Raw genomic sequence first — 21,884 nt, 5'->3', positions numbered from 1 at the left:
GTGCAGGCCATAGTGGATGGCTTTGCTGCAATGGGATTCCCAAACTGTGGTGGGGCGATAGACGGAACCCATATCCCTATCTTGTCTCCGGAGCACCAAGCCACCGAGTACATAAACCGCAAGGGGTACTTTTCAATGCTGCTGCAAGCCCTGGTGGATCACAAGGGACGTTTCACCAACATCAACGTGGGCTGGCCGGGAAGGGTACATGATGCTCGCATCTTCAGGCACTCTGCTCTGTTTCGAAAGCTGGAGGAAGGGACTTTCTTCCCGGACCAGAAAATAACCGTTGAAGATGTTGAAATGCCTATTGTGATCCTTAGGGACCCAGCCTACCCCTTAATGCCATGGCTCATGAAGCCGTACACAGGCAGCCTGGACAGGAGTCAGGACCTGTTCAACTACAGGTTGAGCAAGTGCCGAATGGTGGTGGAATGTGCATTTGGGCGTTTAAAAGCGCGCTGGCGCAGCTTACTGACTCGCTCAGACCTTAGCGAAACCAATATCTCCATTGTTATTGCTGCTTGCTGTGCGCTCCACAATATCTGTGAGAGTAAGGGGGAGACATTTATGGCGGGGTGGGAGGTAGAGGCAAATCGCCTGGCCGCTGATTACGCGCAGCCAGACACCAGGGCGGTTAGAGCAGCACAGCATGGCGCTGTGCGCATCAGAGAAGCTTTGAAAACCAGTTTTGTGACTGGCCAGGCTACGGAGTGAAACTTCTGTTTGTTTCTCCTTGATGAACCCTCTGCCCCTCCCCCCCCCACCCGGTTAACTCTACTTCCCTGTAAACCAACCACCCCACCCTCCCCTACCCTCCCCCCTTCAAGCACCAGTTGCAGAGGCAATAAAGTCATTGTTACTTCACATTCATGCATTCTTTATTAATTCATCACACAACTAGGGGGATAATTGGAAAGGTAGCCCGGGATGGGTGGGGGAGGAGGGAAGGAAAAGGACACACTGCAATTTAAAACTTTAAAACTTATTGCTATGGAAATCATCTAGGGTGGAGTGAGTGGGTGGCCGAAGGCCCCCCCACCGTGTTCTTGGGTGTCTGGGTGAGGAGGCAATGGGACTTGGGGAGGATGGCTGTTGGTTACACAGGGGCTGTAGCGGCGGTCTCTGCTCCTGCTGGCTTTCCTGCAGCTCAACCATACGCTGCAGCATATCAGTTTGATGCTCCAGCAGCCGGAGCATCGACTCTTGCCTTCTGTGTGCAAGCTGACGCCACCTCTCATCTTCAGCCCGCGATTCAGCACGCCACTTCTGCTCTTCTGCCCGCGATTCAGCCCGCCACCTCTCCTCTCGGTCATATTGGGCTTTTCTAAAATCAGCCATTGACTGCCTCCACGCATTCTGATGGGCTCTGTCAGCGTGGGAGGCAGTCTGTAATTCTGTGAACATTTCATCACGTGTCCTTCGCTTTCGGTTTTGAATCTTCAGTAGCCTCTGTGAAGGAGACACATTTGCAGCTGGTGGAGGAGAAGGGGAGAGGTGGTTAAAAAAGATACATTTTAGAGAACAGTGGGTACACTCTTTCACGTTAAATTTTGCTGTTCACGTAAAACAGCACATGTGCTTTCGTTACAAGGTCGCATTTTTCCTCTTATATTGAGAGTCTCCTGGTTTGGTGTGAGAGATCACTCACGCAGTGCCAGGACACAGATTTCAGCTTGCAGGCAGCCATGGTAAGACATACAGTCTTTGGGCTTTTTTAACCTTCTTAACATGTGGGGATGGTTTCAAACAGTACTGCCCTCATTTCCCATACCAAGCACCCGTTTGGTTGGCCATTTAAAATGGGTTTGCAATGTAAAAGGAGGGGCTGCGATTTCAGGGTTAACATGCAGCACAAACCCAACTAATTCCCCTCCCCCCCACACCCAATTCTCTGGGATGATCACTTCACCCCTCCCCACCACCGCGTGGCTAACAGTGGGGAATATTTCTGTTCAGCAGAGCAGGAAGGGGCACCTCTGAATGTCCCCTTAATAAAATTGCCCCATTTCAACCAGGTGACCGTGAATGATATCACTCTCCTGAGGATAACAAAGAGCGATAAGGAATGGATGTTGTCTGCATGCCAGCAAACACCGGGACCACACGCTGCCATGCTTTGTTATGCAATGATTCCAGACTACGTGCTACTGGCCTGGCGTGGTAAAGTGTCCTACCATGGCGGACGGGATAAGGCAGCCCTCCCCAGAAACTTTTTGCAAAGGCTTTGGGAGTACATCCAGGAGAGTTTTCTGGAGATGTCCCTGGAGGATTTCCGCTCCATCCCCATACACGTTAACAGACTTCTCCAGTAGCTGTACTGGCCGCGATTGCCAGGGCAAATTAATCATTAATCATTAAACACATTTGCTTTTAAATCATGTGTAATATTTACAAAGGTACACTCACCAGAGGTCCCCTGTGTGCCCACAGAGTCTTGGGTGAGTTTGGGGGTTACTGGTTCCAGGTCCAGGATGATAAACATATCCTGGCTGTTGGGGAAACCGGTTTCTCCGCTTCCTTGCTGCTGTGAGCTATCTACATTATCTCCATCCTCATCTTCCTCGTCCCCCGAACCCGCTTCCCTGTGTGTTTCTCCATTGAGGGACTCATAGCACACGGTTGGGGTAGTGGTGGCTGCACCCCCTAGAATGGCATGCAGCTCCGCGTAGAAGCGGCATGTTTGCGGCTCAGCCCTAGACCTTCCGTTTGCCTCTCTGGCTTTGTGGTAGGCTTGCCTTAGCTCCTTAATTTTCACGCAGCACTGCTGTGTGTCCCTGTTATGGCCTCTGTCCTTCATGGCCTTGGAGACCTTTTCTAATATTTTGCCATTTCATTTACTGCTTCGGAGTTCGGCCAGCACTGATTCATCTCCCCATATGGCGAGCAGATCCCGAACCTCCCGTTCTGTCCATGCTGGAGCTCTTTTGCGATCCTGGGACTCCATCACGGTTACCTGTGCTGATGAGCTCTGTGTGGTCACCTGTGCTCTCCACGCTCAGCAAACAGGAAATGAAATTCAAACGTTCGCGGGGCTTTTCCTGTCTACCTGGCCAGTGCATCTGAGTTGAGAGTGCTGTCCAGAGCGGTCACAATGAAGCACTGTGGGATAGCTCCCGGAGGCCAATAACGTCGATTTCCGTCCACACTAACCCAATTCCGACCCCATAAGGCCGATTTTATCGCTAATCCCCACGTCGGAGGTGGATTAAAGAAACCGGTTTAAAGGGCCCTTTAAGTCGAAAGAAAGGGCTTCGTCGTGTGAACGTGTCCAGGCTAAATTCGATTTAACGCAACTAAAGTCGACCTAAACTCGTAGTGTAGACCAGGCCTGAGCTTGTCTTTGAAGGGCCCCTCATTGGTGAGGAAAGCGCAAGAACTCTGAGAAATGATATACATGGTATCACTTCATTCACTGGCACTTTTCTTCCAGTTAAATGAAGGAAGGAAGTTAATTAAGCTTGGTAGTGCTGTCTTAATGGAAGATTGTGCTGCCTACTTCTCCAGGCTGAACTGCCAGTTTTCGACTAGAACACACAAAGGTTTTCAGGAGCTTATTTTTCTAAAAATGCTCTGGTTTGTTTGCCCTTCAACTCTACACCCACACAGAACACTCCCTGGATCAGGCAACTGCTAATCAGGTTTCTGGCTTGCCTAGCACAATGGTAAATACTGACCTTTGAGTAACTTCGCACTACAGGTTTACGTTACACTCTCAGCTCCTTGCAGCTCAATGAGAGGAACCTACGTCAAGGAGTAGTGGCTCTAATTACTGGGAATTTACAGCACTTACTTGGCGGTGCCGCAGGTAATGTGGATACAGGATACAGAGGAGGCGGTGCTGTGTCGTGGTTAGAGCGGAGGAAAGCCTGGATTCTGTCCCCAGATCTGCCACTGACTTGTGTGGCATTAGGCAAGTCACTTCACCTCTCGGCACCTTAGTTTCCTCATCTGTAAAATTGAAACAACACCACCAACACTTACTTGGTACAATCATAGTTGCTGAGGGAGAGTGCAATACCCATGAATGGCATGAGGCTGCTCTCCTGACTTGTGATTCATGGTGCAGCCTGATCACTCTGATGGGCTGGAGAGGCAACTCTAGTGAACTTAGTGTTTGTGACCAGGCTGTGGGCAGTCTTGCCTCATGGTCAGGAAGGCTGGCCTAATGGTTGAAACAGAGGTGACCAGGCCTAAAGGTCGGAGCCCTAATCAGGAGCCAGGTTTCCAAGTCCATTGAGTGAGACTGAGCTGGAGCCAGGAATTGGGAGCCAGGAATCAGAGCCAAGGTCAGAAGACAAATACCAAGTCCTGGGAACAAGCTAAGGTCAAGATCCAGGAATCAGTGGCAAAATGTGCAGATAACTCAAAGTTATTAATGTTAGTCGAATCCAGAGAAGACTGTGTAACCCCCAAGGAGATTACATAGATTCCTGGAGCTCTGTCTGCTGGCAGCTCAGGGAGGAGGAGCCAAGGCAAACTCAGAGTCTGCCCAGCAACCAATAGGGAGTGAGATGTCCCTCCCAGGGAGTTCAGGAGAGGGGAGAAGCCTTTTTGGAGAGTGGGGAGCTGGTGAGTCCGAGGCCTGCAAGCAGGGTTCCCCCTGAGAACTGGCCTCTAGGGACCTGACAGCCGATCCCTCACCTGGGTTTTCCTTCCCCACGGATGAGTCTCAATTGGTAGCATTTGTTGAGAAATTTCCCCAGCCAGGCTGGGTTCACCCCCAGCTCCCTAGGTGAGACTAGTCACCACATGGTCAGCTCTGCTAGTCCAGGGAAGCTGCCTGCTGAGTGTGTGACTGGAGGCTGGGCTAGGAGGCTACAGTTTGGATGTTAGGGTAGTTGTATAACCTACACCATGAGCCCTGCACCCCTTTGTGGTGAGGGGAAATCCTGGGACCAACGCAGCCTGATTCCTGCTTGAGGAGGATCCCTGACAGCAGACAGCAGCCCCTCTGCAGTGACTGAAGAGTCCAGCGTCATCTTCCAACCTGAAGATCATTCATGGAGTTTGTGAGTGCACCGTCTTTTAGTTAGTTAGTCAGGGAATTTGTTTTGGGGACCCCCTACTCCCTGAACTGTGTCCTCAAGCCAGGGAGTAAGGGTTTGAGGATTTTATAACCTGCTGCTTATTATACCTGTGGAGGGATTCACCACCTCCTCCCACTTGTGGGTCCTTTGGGCTGTACTGAACCCAGTCAGTCACACTGCTAAACCACTGCAGAGAATTTTATAGATCATCAAGGCCCCCAGCAAAGTACGCGTACCAACAGGACACTAATTTTACACTTGTTACATCAAGTCACGGGTATTTTCAGTGTGGGCACCGGTGACCCTAAAAATAGTGTTTCACCCTGTTATGTTGTATTTGTTGCCTGTTTAATATAATTATTGTGTTGAATATATTTTTATGTGTTGGAGACTTCCAAGAAATAACACAACTATCTGGCAAGTAAGTGGGGATTACCCTGTAGTTAGAATTTTCTGCCCAAGCTGCCCTGGTGACCCTGCCAGGAAGGAGTGAGGGGGGTGGAGGCACCACCAAATAATTTCATAGAAAAAGAAGGAAAAAGATTCACCCTGCTGAGTAGGTGGCAGGATCCAAAAGAACCCAGACCTGTCCATCAAAACCTGGAAGCGGATTTCCATTAAAGGAGGTAACCAGGTGAAGAGGGCGCTACAACTGTAAGGAACTTCAGAAGGACTTAACCAAGCTAGAGGAATGGGCAACATGATGGCAGATGAATTTCAATTTCAATAAATTATCATTATTTATTATTCGTAGCATCCAGGAGCCCAACTGATAGACCAGGCACTGTACAAACACAGAACAAAGAGAGAGCCCCTGCCACAATGCACAGTAATGGACACTGAAGAGGAAAATTTGAACTATTCATACACCTTACATGGGTCTAAATTAACTGTAGCAGCTGAGGAAAGGGACCTGGCTATCACTGTGGATAGCGCAATGAAGGGTTCCATTTAGAATGCATAAAGAAGCAGGTGGAGAATAATGCAGAAATTCTTATAATACCATTATGAAATCAGTGGTGCAGCCTCACCATGAATACCGTGTGCATCTCAAAAAGGATATTGCAGAAATAGAAGGGATTTAGAGAAGGGTGACAAGTACATTAGGGTGATGGAAAAGCTCTCATGAAGAGAGATTGAAAAGATTTGGACTTTATTTTAGAAAGGAAATAACAGGAGACATGATAAAATCAAATAAAATAATGAAAAGTCTAGACAGGGTGGGTTGGGAGTTTCCGTTCTCCCTGTTTCACAACAAAGGAACATTCAACAACAAATTCAAGACAGCAAATTCAAAATGAAAGACAGCAAATTCAAAACTGATAAGAGGAAATACTTTTTCACTCAGTGCTCAATTAGACTGTGGAACTCACTGCCACAGGATTTTTGAGGCCACACATTTAGCAAGATTCAAAGAGGGATTGGACATTTATATGGATAACAAGAATATCCAGAGTTTTAATTGTTAATGCAAAGAAATAAAAAGCCTCATGCTCCAGGTTTTAAGGCAATCTCTAACTATTAGGGGTCAGGATGAGAACATCATGATGGCAGATTATCCCACATCTGCGTACTGTGGGGTATCTTGCACCTTCCTCTGAAGCATTTGGTACTGGCCACTGTTGGAGACAGGATACTGGACTAGATGGAACTCAGGTTTGTTCTAGTATGGCAATTCCTGTTTTGCTAGATAAGCTACCCACAGATGAAAGAGAGGCTCCATAGCCCATTACTATTCTCTTGAGCTATCCCAGTCTTCTGAACTTCAGAAATGTGGCATTTCTTCACAGTTCCTCACTTCAACGGGAAATTGTCCATCAGGCAAATCCTCAGAATGCCTTCATCCCCAACACAGCTGTTTCAGATTCCCCTTTCTAACCATAAGAAGCATCTAGCTGGAGCATACCAGCTATACAGAAGGAAGTAAATAGGTCAGATGTCCAGGTGGTACCACCATAATTAAATCTTCTCTGTCCAGTGACAGATAATTTAATTCCACTCCATCTGATTGGGGAGATTTTGTGTCTAATGAATAGGCTGTTCTATTTTCATTTCTTTCAGTGCCTTTTAAGGCCTGGAATCAAAACTAAACCGAGTTTATTCAGCACCCTCTCCCCATCATTCTGGTATTGGATAGGATATTCTATAGTCCTCGGGCTCTCAACCTGGAAGCCACAACCAGGTTTGTAGAGTTGGGACTACCCTCCCTTTCGTTATAGAAAAGGGATCCCAAAAACTTTTGCTCCTGTAGCATGGGGAAGGGGGAAAAGCGTTCAGGAGAGTTGGCAGTTTTTTTAAGAAACTTTATTAAACTCACAGGAACAAACTATCCCAACACAGAGGAAAGATAGGAAGTATGGTAAGATATAATCCTGGCTTAACCAGGAGATCTTCAACAACCTGAAACTCAAAAAAGAGTCACGCAAAAAGTGGAAACTAAGTCAAATTATGAAAGATGAATACAGAAAAACAACACAAGCATGTAGGGACAAAGTTAAAAGGCCTGGGCACAAAATTAAGATTAAACTAGCTAGGAACATAAAGGGTAAAAGAAAACATTTTACAAATACATTAGAAGCAAGAGGAAGACCAAGGACAGAGTAGTCCCATTACTCAATGAGGAGGGAGAGACAATAACAGAAAATGCAGCAATGGCCGAAATGTTAAATGCCTTTTTGTATCAGTTTTCATCAAAAGGGTTAGCAGTGATTGGAAGACTAACATAGTGAACATCAGTGCAAATAGGGTAGGATCTGAGGCTAAAATAAGGATGGAACAAGTTTAGAATTACTTAGACAAGTTTTAGATGTCTTAGAGTCATCAGGACTTGATGAAATACATCCTAGAATACTTAAGGAACTGGCTGAAAATTATCTCTGTGCCATTAGCAATTATCTTTGAGAACTTGTGGAGGACGACAGAGATGCCAGAGGACTGGAAAAAGGCAAATATAGTTCCTGACTATAAAAACAGGAGTAAGCACAACCCATGGAATTATAGACCAGTCAACTTAACTTTGGTATCTGGAAAGATAGTGGAGCAAATAATCAAAATCAATTTGTATGCTCCTAGAAGATAATAAGGTGATAAGTAATTGTCCAACATGGATTTGTCAAGAACAATTCATGTCAAACCCAGCTAATGTCCTTTTTTGACAGGGTAACAAGCCTTGTGGATGGGGGGGAAGCAGTAAATGTGATATATTTCAACTTTAGTAAGGCTTTTGATACTGTCTTACATGACCTTCTCATAAGCAAACTAGGGAAATATATCCTAGAGATGAACCTATTATAAGGGGGGTCCACAATCGATTGGAAAAGCATACTCAGAGAGTAATTATCAATGTTCACAGTCATGGTGGAAGGACGTATGGAGCGGGGTCCCACAGGGATCTGTCTTGTGTCTGGTTCCATTCAATATCTTCCTAAATGATTTGGATAATGGTGTAGAGAGTACACTTATAAAGTCTGTGGATGATACCAAGCTGGAAGGGATTGCAAGCACTTTGGAGGAAAGGATTAGAATTCAAAATTATCTTGACACACTGGAGAAATGGTCTGAAACACATAGGATAAAATTCAATAAGGAAAAATGCAAAATACTACACTTAGGAAGGAATAATCAATTGCACAAATACAAAATGGGAAATGACTGCCTAGGAAGGAGTACTGCAGAAAAGGATATGGGGGTTACAGTGGATCACAAACTAAATATGAGTCAACAAAGTAATATTGGTGCAAAAAAAGCAAACATAATTCTGGGATATATTAGTAGGAGCATTGTAAGCAAGACACGAGAAGTAATTGTTCAACTCTACTCAGCACTGATAAGGCCTCCACAGGAATACTGTGTCCAGTTCTGGGCAGCATACTTTGGGAAAGATGTGAACAAAAATGATTAAAGATCTAGAAAACATGACTTATGGGGAAAGATTGAAATAAATAGGTTTGTTTAGTCTGGAGAAGAGAAGATTGATGGTGTAGGGACATGATAACAGTCTTCAAGTACGTAAAAGGCTGTTATAAAAACGAGGGTGATAAATTGTTCTCCTTATACACTGAGGACAGGACAAGAGGTAATGAGCTTAATTTGCAGCAAGGGAGATTTAGGTAAGATATTAGGAAAAACTTCCTAACTATAAGGATAATTAAGCACTGGTACAAATTACCTGAGGAATTTGTGGAATCTCCATCATTGGAGGTGTTTAAGAGCGGGTTAGACAAACACCTATCAGGGATGGGCTAGATCAGTGGTGGGCAACCTGCGGCCCAAGGGCTGCAGGTGGCCCATCAGGGTAATCCCCTGGTGGGCCGCCAGACAGTTTGTTTACATTTGCGCGGCCAGCCGCAGCTCCCAGTGGCCGCAGTGCGCCGTTCCCAGACAATAGGAGCTGCAGGAAGCGGCGCGGGCCACAGGGATGTGCTGGCCGCCACTCCCCACAGCTCCCATTGGCTGGGAATGGTGAACCACAGCCACTGGGAGCTGCGGGCGGCCGTGCAAATGTAAACAAACTGTCTGATGGCCCGCCAGTGGATTATCCTGACAGGCCACACGCAGCCTGCGGGCCGCGGGTTGCCCACTACTGGTCTAGATAATACTTAGTCTTGCCTCAGTGCAGGGGACTGGACTAGATGACTTATCAAGGTCCCTTACACTCCTACATTTCTATGATTCTATGAGGTCAAGATATGGAAAAGATTGAGAATCACTGCTATATTTAATCCGTGCCATGTGAGAGAAAAGAGATGTAGGACTAGATCCTCAGTTGGGGGGAATCAATGTAACTCTACTGACTTCAGCTGAGCTACACTGATTTATACCAGCTGAGCAACTGGCCCATTCTTTCAGCTACTGCTGCACCCAGAAACTAACCCAAACACTCCTGTTAGATGCAGTACCACATATGAGGATGTTTAGGGTTACCCTGTTCCAGAAACAGGTAGTGTCCACTCACAGCATCATTTTGCACATTCCTTGGACTGAAGTTCCCCATCTTCGTTTTTTCATGTTCCATTATTTAGCCACAGTCAACCCAAGACCTCCTGTTTTAAACTCAAGAGGGGACAGCTGGGCAGCCTGGTGCTCTTGTAGTAAATCCATAGTCATATATCTACAGGCACCACCCGCGCATGGGCACAAGGACCTTCTCTTTCCAAAGACAGAGCTCAGCCATTTGAGCTAAAGCTGAATTGCCTTAAGTGTACTTAGATCCCCTTTGCAGCCCCTCCTACCATCACAAACTCTTGAGTCTTCAGCTGCTTTGATTCTCTTCAGTAGAGGGCAGTCATGTTCATCATACCAGCTGGTACATTACACCACATTTCAAAAGAGGGGAAGAAGCCTGTAAGCTGTTTATTAGTGATAACCTTCAGCACTGATCCACAGCAGAGAATCTACACCCACTTTGTGAATGAGAAAGTAAATGAAATATGATCGCACCCAGTTCCCTATCTAGTGTTCATTCATTTATTTCCATTATATTTATTGTTCTGTAATTCCTATGCCCATTGGTGCTGTAGGTTCTTATATTATACCCTCCACTCCCACCTCAACATAATGAGCCTTGGGTGTGGCTAATCGGAGGAAAATAAACTGCTAAGGGCCTGATTTCCAGAGGAGCTCCCATGGATTTCAATAGCACCCTGGGGGACTCGGCACTTCTGGAAATCCAGTGCAATCTGTTTAATAGCACTTTCACTTATTGCAACATTCTAAGGGCACCACATTGTTTGTGTTCCTTCATAGCTTCATACTATTCATAAATCTGATTTGCTCATTCCACACCATTCTCATCAAAGATGAAATTCATCCCTTTGCAAAGCCTGTGCACCACTTAAACCCTATTTTGAAAGTTGAAATTGGGTTTAAGGGTAGCATAGGCCTCTGAACACTAGTGAATTTCACTCAAGTAGAATTTTATACACTAAAAATAGGGTGACCAGATGTCCCGATTTTGGGGGCTTTTTCTTATATAGGCACCTATTACCCCCCGCACCCCGGTCCTGATTTTTTACACTTGCTATCTGGTCACCCTAACTAAAAAGATCCCATCTGCCAGTTGCAGTGAGAAAAAACTGATTATCCCTATCACAGATCTCAGCAGAGATCTGACAGAGACCATGTATCCATTCACAATACTCTGATCAACCCCGAGCCGAGCCGGGCGGGAGACACCAGGGCCAGAGCCTCTTGGCCTGGGCCGGCCGGCCGCCAGAGGGAGCCGCTTTGCCGGGGGGGCCGGACTGGGCCGCACCGCGCCCCGCCCCAGCCCCAGCCCCAGCCCCAGCCCCAGCTTACCTGCTGCCTCCCTGTTTCAGGCTTCCCACGAACATTTGATTCGCGGGAAGCAGGGGAGGGGGAGGAGCAGGGGGGCGGAGCGTTCAGGGGAGGGGGCAGAGTGGGGGCGGGGACTTTGGGGAAAGGACGGGGAAGGGGCGGAGTTGGGGCGGGGCCCGGGGCCCCGTGGAGTGTCCTCCTTTTTTTAAATTAAAATATGGTAACCCTAGGCTACATCAAAGTGGCCTGCGGAGTATAATTGACAAACCTGCACTGCACCTGGAGTGGCTTCTGGCAACTCATTAAACCTACAGCTGGTTGCTGAAAATTTCTGACATTCCAAGATAGACCCAGAACTCGAGAAACATAACCATCCTATTTTCTGACTTTGTTTCTCTACCTTCAAGGGCATGGGCCTAGCTGGATGAGCTTAGGGAGTCTTAGATATAGGTGTATTTTCTGGTATCATTTGTCTTTTTTTTATTTTTGAGTTCTTGATATTTTTTGACAAAATTTCATTTGATTAACAACATGTTTGGGTCTTGGTCTCTTTGAAGGAACAATTCACGACAACACAGTCTCCGAGACAATGAAAATCAACTTCTGTTCTCTGCTGAGTGACAGAAATGGGTGGGGAGGCAGTGGACAAAGATACCTGGCCTGGGGCACTCCCCAAACCCAAAGGTGATACCCCATAGGGGTCACCAAACACTGCATAGAATTGATAAGGTATATGAGCAAAGCCTAAAAACCATAAGGAGAGACAGGTACAGGGGATGTTAGCTGATCAACATAAGGGTGAGGGAGGAATTTTCTCCTTGATGTCCAACATTGCATTGTCCGTGTACACTATGGGTATTCTTCCTCTGAAGGATTATGCATTGCCCCATTCCAGAGACAAGATACCAGACTTGGTTGGCTAATGGTCTGATCTGTTATTGCAGATCTGGTATGTTCTAGAACAGGGGTCGGCAACCTTTCAGAAGTGGTGTGCTGAGTCTTCATTTATTCACTCTAATTTAAGGTTTCGCGTGCCGGTAATACATTTTTTAACATTTTTAGATGGTCTCTTTCTATGTCTATAATATATAACTAAACTATTGTTGTATGTAAAGTACAAAGGGTTTTAAAATGTTTAAGAAGCTTCATTTAAAATTAAATTAAAATGCAGAGCCCCCCGGACTGGTGGCCAGGACCCGGGCAGTGTGAGTGCCACTGAAAACCAGCTCACGTGCCGCCTTCAGCACACGTGCCATAGGTTGCCTACCCCTGTTCTAGAAAGAACCCCACCAGGAATCTACTTGAAAATTCTTGTCAGACAGCCCAGTGAGATGTACAGCAAAACAAATGTGAGGAAGATAAGAGTACAAAAAATATAAGCCTCATAACCAACATGTTCACGAGAGAATAATAGCTTTTCTTAAACAGCTGAAAGCAGAGTACTCACTGCAGACTGCCCCCGAGTGCATTTCACATTCTAGCTCTTCTCTTTCCATTGAGAGTCTGGCTAAGTCCAGAAGAATTGGCAGAAATTATATTAGCCCCCTTGACTGAGGGAGGGTGCCTGCAGTTTCTTACTGAGGCTTGCCACCAAGGAGTGTTATTAGATCCCTCACTGCTCCTAGATATCCCGGTACTAGCCGTTGCCAAGACTGTGTTTTACCATCTGTGCTTGGCATCCTTTTCTTTTGGCTGTGGACCTTGCTACCATCATTCATGCTTTTGTCACCTCGAGAGAAACACAAACAGCACAGCTGCATGCAGAGAACACAATGCAGTTCTGGAATTATACAAAACTGACCAATCTCCCCACCTACTTTCATCTACTACCATGAACCAGAGGATGTCACTGGAGGGTTTTTTTTGTTTTGTTTTGTTTTCTTATTCCAGTTTTTCTTTCCATAAAAGGCTGGCAATTGGTAAAGCGTTTCAAAACCATTTTCATGAGGCATGGTCTAAGCATCCCATTTCCCAGCTTTCAAGTCTATTTACACCATGATTAGGATAAACAAACTACAGACAGTTGCCGCTCTCTGCCCTGTTTTCTGGCTGGAACCTCACTGTTTACCTAGGCTGATCCAAAGCCATTAAAGTAAAAATTCCAAGAGACGTCAATGGACTGTGGATCAGGACACTGGGGCCCCGTCCAGCATTTCTTGCATGGCCAAAACTGCCATGGATTTCAATGAGAGTTTGCAATGTGCAAGGACTGTAGCATCAGGCCCCCTAGTGGAGACCATCTCTGTTGCCCTCTGCACAAGGTGCAAACATTTACACCACTGCAGAAGGGCTGGGAAACATTACCATTCAGATCTGGTAGCATTTTACATGCACGCTGCACTCACTTTTCATTGGTGTATGTAGCTGAGCAAGGTGCAGCACAACAATGAATCACCCTTAAGTCTTACAAAGGGTTGGAAATGGTGACTGGGTTTCATTGGTTTTAGGGATGGCCAAACTGGTTCAGAGAAAGTAACATCTGACCCCCAAACCCTCCTCTAAACTTTGAATGAACCCCTTCCCCCCCCCTTTTTTTTAGGTTCAAAATCATTTAGTTGCCTTTCTTTTAGAATGGCCTCTTTTTTTGTACATCTCTGCACTCTGGGCTCAACTAGAAGTGTTAAAATCCCATGGAAGAAGTCTGGCCTTATTGAATTTCTGGCCTACTTTTGCAGAGACAAGAAGGATGGAGAGTGTATAAGGCTCAGAAAGGAGCTGAACACTCGGGCGCTTTTCCTGCCCTCTGAACCTTTGGACACTGCCCATCATAATTCCAGATTCGTATTTTGTTGTTCATCACAGTACGATGATTGCACTCCAGGAATGTCAATTTCACTCAGCAACTGCTGGACTATTTCATTTCAGAAACTACCTTTCACTGAAACAAAATATTTTTTTAGGATGTCCTGTTGGTGAGAATTTTTTTTTTTTTAATGGAGTGCGCTAATGAAACCGTGAGCCAATATGCCTTTTCTAATGAGTTTTTAAGCTTTCCATTTCTGGGGTTACAATGAAAATGTCTTATATGCAGTGTGTTTCATTTTTCAACCCCCAAGATGCTGACACCGTGAACAAAAGGAGGTTGGGGGGGGAATCCCCCCTGACTGCATGGGGGAGGTGAGGGAACGCAAGCAGAAAGTAGCTCATGTGGGGAGGGGAGGGAAGACATGGAAAGGGTGGCCAGTGGTTGTATGAGTTCACACTGTAGAGAAATATTAATTGTCTGGCCTGGATGCCTTTTTGGGTGAGGAAGGGGGACCCTGTGGTGGCTAGAGTGGGGATGAAGAGCAGGCAGGAAGCAGCTCCGAACTGGGGGAAGGGGATGGGGTTCAGACATGGAAAGGGTGGTCGGGGGTTGCGTGGTTTATGGAATTAGATACTGCGGAGATATAAAAATATAAAACTACAGCTTGCTGGGAGGGAAGGGGTTGAATGCTGAGCAGCCAGAGAGAGGCTCATAGCTCTGCCCTACATGGTGCCAGACAGCCTATACCTGGAAAAAGTAATTGAAATGCCCCTGTGCAGCTGCATTGTAAAAAAGCACACAGTCCTTACTGACACAGCTCCCCTCCACAGCAATGTGGGGCAGGGTGCTGGCAGAGCTCTCTTCCACAGTGGTTTCTATATGGCTGTCCACATGGGTTTCTCACATATTATCCAAATCTGCCCTGATAAATCTCCTCCTGTTTGGACTCTGTGGCATATGTGGGGCCATGGGAGCACCAGTGGTTTGTTGGGTGCTTGCCACATTCTCTGCAGCACTATACACCACAGCAATGTTGGGTTCAGTGGTGGCATTGCTTGCAAAAATGCAGCCACCGTTTCAACAGATTTCAGAGTAGCAGCCGTGTTAGTCTGTATCCGCAAAAAGAACAGGAGTACTTGTGGCACCTTAGAGACTAACAAATTTATTCGAGCATATGCTTTCGTGGGCTACAGCCCACTTCTTTGGATGCCCACGAAAGCTTATGCTCGAATAAATTTGTTAGTCTCTAAGGTGCCACAAGTACTCCTGTACTCTTTTTGCGTTTCAACAGAGAAGTTACTCCAGGACTAGATGACTCTGGAGCATTGGAATGCATGCAGGTACCAATACAGGTCAATCCAAGTGTGAAGCAATGCAGTGTGGACTAGCTGGGACTGCCAGAAGTGCAGAGGTTAGGAATTGGTCCACATGAACCTTAGCATGAACAAACTCACTACAAAGTGAAATTACTCCTTACTACTTACTTACTGTGACCTAAGATGCTAAATAAATTGCTTTAAGAACAGATTTTGGATGGACACATGGCACTGTAAGGTGAACTAACTGTAGTTACAGTGATGTAAAATCCCCATGTAGACAAGGTCTAAGGTACTTAGCTGGCCATAGTATGGGAGTGCTTCACAATATTTTTAGTATATTTATCAGTACCACACTTCTGTGAGAGAGCAAAGTAGTTTTATTCCTGTTTTACTGATGAGGCACTAAGGCACTAAATGACTTACCCAGGGTCACAGAGGAAATCTGTGCCAGAGCAGGGAATCAAACCCAGGTCTCCCAAGTCAGCACCCTAACCACTAAGCCATCCTTCCTCTCTACATTGTTGTGTTGCGTGCATGGGAATAGGGGGGACGTTTCTACTGGCCATGCTGTACCTGTTCTGTGAGTAAACTGAGGGTTTCTCTTTCCAAGGCTATTTATCCATAACCTTTCCACCAGCACTAAATTCACTTGCAAGTGCAAGTTCTATTTTGAAACCTGATTGTGTAAAAATGGCATCATGGGGCTTTGTGATCAAACGTGCTCAGTTAATATGTAAAAAGATGTTTATTTTTTCACCTAGCAGCTCTGTAAAATCCCCAGTGGATCCAAAAATCAAGCTGTGTTCTTTACTTCTTGCACATCAACACCCGTCGTAACGTTTCTGCAGGCCAAGTTCTACTTTCATTTTGTCTGCAATGAGTTTGCACAGGTGTAGCTGATTGGAAATCAATACGTAATTAATTACATGTGGTGATGCACAAGAAAGAGTAGAATCCAGTGCATTCTCTTAGTACTGTAGAGCGAAAAGGAGAAGAAGAAAAAATCCCTATTGTAGTCAGCTAAAATCAGCAGATTTGACTCCAATACACTCTTGAGCAGAGCTGTTGAGTAAGAAGTGGTCATTTTTATATGGCTATTTTTCAGACTACAACTGCACTTCAAAAAAACATTAAATGCAAATTCTTTGGAGTAAATAAGTGTGTATATTGCAGCTTCTTCCTTTCATAGTGATATCATAGAAAAGTGTAGATATGACACCTTGCAGATCTACATCACTAGTTCTTAAAATAACTGAGATTATAAACTTTTAACAGTAGATTTTCTTCTCACTTAAGAAGTTGATTCAACCTTGTAAACAAACACATTCTTCACAGAATTAAGTTTATTCCATTTTTAATGAGCCACATGATGCTATCTAAATATCATTTATCCTATAATCGTCTTTCATGCAGAATCCCAAATGTTCTGATTGCCTCATTAAGGCGGCATTCCCAGATTTCTTTCTTTTATATTTGCCTGGCTTCCGAGAAACTGGCTACAGCACATTCTGATGTTTGAGTGCATGCATTCTAAAATGTCACAATATTCTAGGTACACAGGAATTGCCATACCGGAACAGACTAACTGTCCAGTTAATACAAGAGTTTGTCTCCAACAATGGTCAATGCTGGATGATTCAGAGGAAACCATACTCCTGATATGCAACATTGCACCCTCCAAGGAAATGTCTTCCTGACCACAGCTGGTGACCAGTTTATGCCTAGCTAGAGTAAGTGTAAGTGCTGTTCTTATTCATGATCTTTTATTTTAATAGGTTAGCAAGCTCTTTACTTCACTAATCTTGAGCTATGCAAGTACCAGACAACCCACTCACAATGGACATTATTACAGTATGTCATAAATCAAACAGATAGACAATCTTTCATCAAGAAGAATCCCAAAGTGTTTTATTGTGCTTATCTATTTGATATATTATACAAACTCCAAAGTACTATATTAAGTGTTCACTTAACCTCCATTGAAATGGAACCTCTCCTGGAGTGAAACATACGCAGTCTCTAACAGCACACAGCAACACTACTCAGACATTTAGGGCAAGAAGTGAGGACTATTTTATCTGATTGAAACTGCAGGGGAAAATCTGGGAAGCCAATGTCCTTGCCAAAGTCCCCTGTGGATTATACTCCCGCTCTTGTAAAAGCAGCATGAGAACTTTAATGACCACAAGTGGACAAGCCCTCTGTTTGACAGCCCATTCAACAGACAGGGCCACAGTGCTCCCTATAAGGTTACTGAATATCACCTGTTTTCCATAACTTTCTAAGATAATTGCTAATGACTCAGATATCTCCTCAGTCAGCTCCTTGAGTATTCTAGGATGTATTTCATCAGGCCCCGGTGACTAGAAGACATCTAACTTGTCTAAGTAATTTTTAACTTGTTCTTTCCCTATTTTAGCCTCTGATCCTACCTCATTTTCACTGGCATTCATTAAGTTAGATGTCCAAGTGCCACTAAATTTTTTGGTGAAAACTGAAACAAAAACATCATTTAGCACTTCTGCCTTTTCCATATTTTGTGTTATTGTTTTTCCCCAGAACTACATTAAGAACATAAGAATGGCCATACTGGGTCAGACCAAAGGTCCATCTAGCCCAGTATCCTGTCTTCCGACAGTGGCCGATGCCAGGTGCTCCAGAGGGAATGAACAGAACAGGTAATCATCAAAAGATCCATCCCCTGTCACCCATTCCCAGCTTCTGGCAAACAGAGGCTAGGGACACCATCCCTGCCCATCCTGGCTAATAGCCATTGATGGACCTATCCTCCATGAACTTATCTAGTTCTATTTTGAACCCCATTATAGTCTTGACCTTCCAGAGGTCTGGAAAAGGGCAAATATAGTGCCAATCTATAAAAAGGGGAATAAGGACATCCCGGGTAATTACAGACCAGTCAGCTTAACTTCAGTATCCAGAAAGATAAATAATTAAGCAATCAATTTGCAGACACCTAGAAGATAATGAGATAAGTAACAGTCAGCATGGATTAGTCAAGAACAAATCATGTCAAACCAACCTAATAGCTTTCTTTGACAGGGTAACAAGCCTTATGGAGATATTAGCAGGAGTGTTGCAAGCAAGACACAAGAAATAATTCTTCTGCTCTACTCCACACTGATTAGGTCTCAACCAAAATACTGTGTCCAGTTCTGGGCGGCACATTTCAGGAAAGATGTGGACAAATTGGAGAAAGTCTAGAGAAGAGCAGCAAAAATGATTAAAGGTCTGGAAGACATGACCTATGAGGGAAGATTGAAAAAACTGGGTTTGTTTAGTCTGGAGAAGAGACGACTGAGAGGGGACGTAAGAGTTTTCAAGTACATAAAAGGTTGCTACAAGAAGGAGGGAGAAGAATTGTTCTCCTTAACCTCTGAGGAGGGGAGAAGAAGCAATGGGCTTAAATTGCAGCAAGGGAGGTTTCGGTTGGACATTAGGAAAAACTTCCAAACTGTCAGGGTGGTTAAGCACTGGAATAAATTGCCTAGGGAAGTTGTGGAATCTCCATCATTGGAGATTTTTAAATACCTGTCAGGGATGGTGATAATAGTTAGTCCTGCCATGAGTGCAGGGGACTGGACTTCTCAAAGTCCTTTCCAGTCCTTCAATTCTATGAATCAGTCCTGACTCAATGAGAAGATCTCCCTCTGCTAAATCACCAGCTCCTGGGGTTTCCTTTGAGATGTGCCATCCTGAGCAAGATTGCACCTGCTTACTTTATGTGAGCTGACAGGATCACAATCTGAGTTGAGGGAGGGTTCTCCTTCCCCACCCCCCACCCAGATAACTGGGAAGACGATGCATCTAATTTCATTCCATCTGTAGGCTGTATTGCCCTGCCAGCATTACAGGCAGAAGTGGATTATTTCAATATTTATTTATGGTATATATGGGTAGTATTACTGTGCAATGGATACTCAGCTGGCTAACAGAAAATGGACCCCGTGTAATTACTAGTGTAATGGTGGTGTTCAGGCTGAGAAGAGATGTCAAATGGAGTGATCCATACATTTCACTGATGGGTTACCTATGACTTAATATATTAATTAACAACCCTAAAAGAACCAGTGGAAGAAGGTGTGCTTATCAAATCTGCTGATAAGAGACCAGAACCAGGAAGCAGCAGTGAACTCCTTAGAGGACCGAGCTTAAAATATAGCTTAATCCTGAAAGGTAAGAGAAATGGGCTGGAATCAATAAAATGTCATTCAGCAAGGATAAATGTAAAATGTTTCACATGGGGAAGAATAATCAAAGGCACAAGAGAAATTGGAGAATTCTGACCAGAGGGCAGTATTACAAGTAAGTCAGTTTCACTGATTCATTCACTCCTAGACCTCTCTGCTGAGCCTGCCTGAACTTCATTCTCCAGGGTTGTGTCCCCAGTAGCTTTCCCTAGCTCTAAATTCTCTCTCTCTCTCACTCACACACACTAATGACAAAACTGAACTTTTTTCAAATCACAAGAAAGTTTTATAACACTTGCTGGGAATGGGTTTGGGAGCTTCGATTTGCACTTCTCCAGGTTGTGAAATGGTGTGACACAGCATTATCCCCTTGGTTTAGTGAAAATGTCACTAGGTTAAAGTTGATATTTTTGTGGAAGCAACTGTGAATGCTCAGCAAAGGGACTAGCAAGGGATCTTAAAAGAACTGTTTATAGCAGCCGATCAGAATCGCCAACTGCGTATCCTCTGAGGGGCATTCAGAAGTGATCAAATGGCCAAGGTTTGGGGGTTAAAAAGGGATTTGGAAGTGGAGAATTCTAAACTAGAGCTGGGTGAATAATGAAAAAAGTATTTGGGAATGTTTGCTTCATTATTTACAACCCCTTTCATTTGCTTTCCACCAATTTTTCATCTAATCGGGAAGCATGGCCAGCTTGCCTGGCATGTTACAGCAATTTAAAACAAAAAAGGCATGAGACCAGGTTTTCAAAGGTACTTAGGTGCAGCTAGACACTGAGTGTGATTTCCAAGAGCCCTGAGGCACCTACCTTTGACACCTAAATACCTTTGAAAATATGGCCCATGAGCTCTCCTGCACTGAATTTGTATCAATCCCATAGCCCGCAAATAAGTTCTGAGGCCTGTTCTACACATAAAGTTCCACTGATTTGCTAGTGCTGTGATTTGAACCAAGCTTCATTTCTATCAGTTTAAAAGCCTAGCTCTTATGTGTTTAGCTTGCACTTGCAAATGTTCCCATAAATAAACCAATTGTCAATTAATTTTAAATAATGAACTCAGCTGTGAAAATTGAAATCTGTTTGCAGATAATCAGAGGAGGAAACAGAAAAAGGAGCTAAATTCATCAAATGCATTGTTTTCTGCAAATAGTTCACCGAGCTCAATTCTAGACAGAGAGAGAATGAGTTTTTCTATAGCTCAAGTGGTTTAAAACCAATATGGTTAAAGCAGTACAACCCCCTAGCACGGACACTGTCATACTTGTGTAAAGGTATACTGGTATAGCTTACGCCTGTCAATTACAGCTGCTGCAGACATGCCTAATAGTAGATGAAAAACAGTGATATTAAAATGAAGGAGGAGAGTCTCCCATCCCTAGAGAGGGAGTCCACTCCGCTTGGAGACCACTTCTCCATAAAGGTTCCCTGGAGTTCAGGCTTTGAATTCAAGTAACACCTTTGGAGCCATGCTACCAGTGAGTGAGATAGTGAGTGGCTGCCTCCATAGGAAAACATACTCTTCAACTTGCAGTAGCCAAAGCTGTCAGGATTTAGCCCAACTCACTCTCTTGTACAGGAGTGGCTGAGTGGAATCACAGCAGAGTTTTGTGTCTTGTTTTCCTCAAGTAAAAGCACCTTGGGACTGCTGGGACTTCAGTTTTTCCTTTTATGTTGGTCTGTTTTAGGGTCGCATCATCTGTGCTCGATTTAAAAATAGTAATGTGACCTAACATAATTTCTCATTAGTCTAAGCCATCACTTTAATGCACCTTGTCAGATATAATCATAATAATACGCCACAAGAAAAGCTCTGTCAGTAAGAGAAAACTGCAGGTGCTTGAAAGAAAAAGGAACTCTTTTAATAATCAGGTCTCATATGCCCTGATCTTTAAAATGAATAATGATTCAGATGATCTGGTATTTTAAGAACTACAATCTGACCTTGCAAGATACGCAGCACCTCAAAGTCATGAGTAGGCCCACTATACATTTAAAGCAGTGCTATTAACTTAAGGCTAGATCTTGCGCATACACGCACGCACTCTCTCTCAACTTTATTTACATAAGTAGTCCCAAGGGCAAGTTTTACTTTAGCGCAGCTAATTCCTTCCTCCCTGCAAGCAACAAAAAATTATTTGTTTTACACAGTCCAAAGTTTTTTTACATTTCATTGACATTTTTATTTCAAATTTAAACCTTTCCATTGCAGTGGGTACAGGAGCAGAACTAGGAAGTGAAACTAACTAAACAGATAGTGAATCCAGTGGACTAGTTCAGTGATTCTCAACCTTTCCAGACTGTAT

Source organism: Terrapene carolina, unplaced genomic scaffold (assembly GCF_002925995.2).
Source record: "Terrapene carolina triunguis isolate 2854851 unplaced genomic scaffold, T_m_triunguis-2.0 Scaffold558, whole genome shotgun sequence".
Classification (NCBI taxonomy): Eukaryota; Metazoa; Chordata; order Testudines; family Emydidae; genus Terrapene; species Terrapene triunguis.
This window is presented reverse-complemented; position numbering follows the sequence as displayed.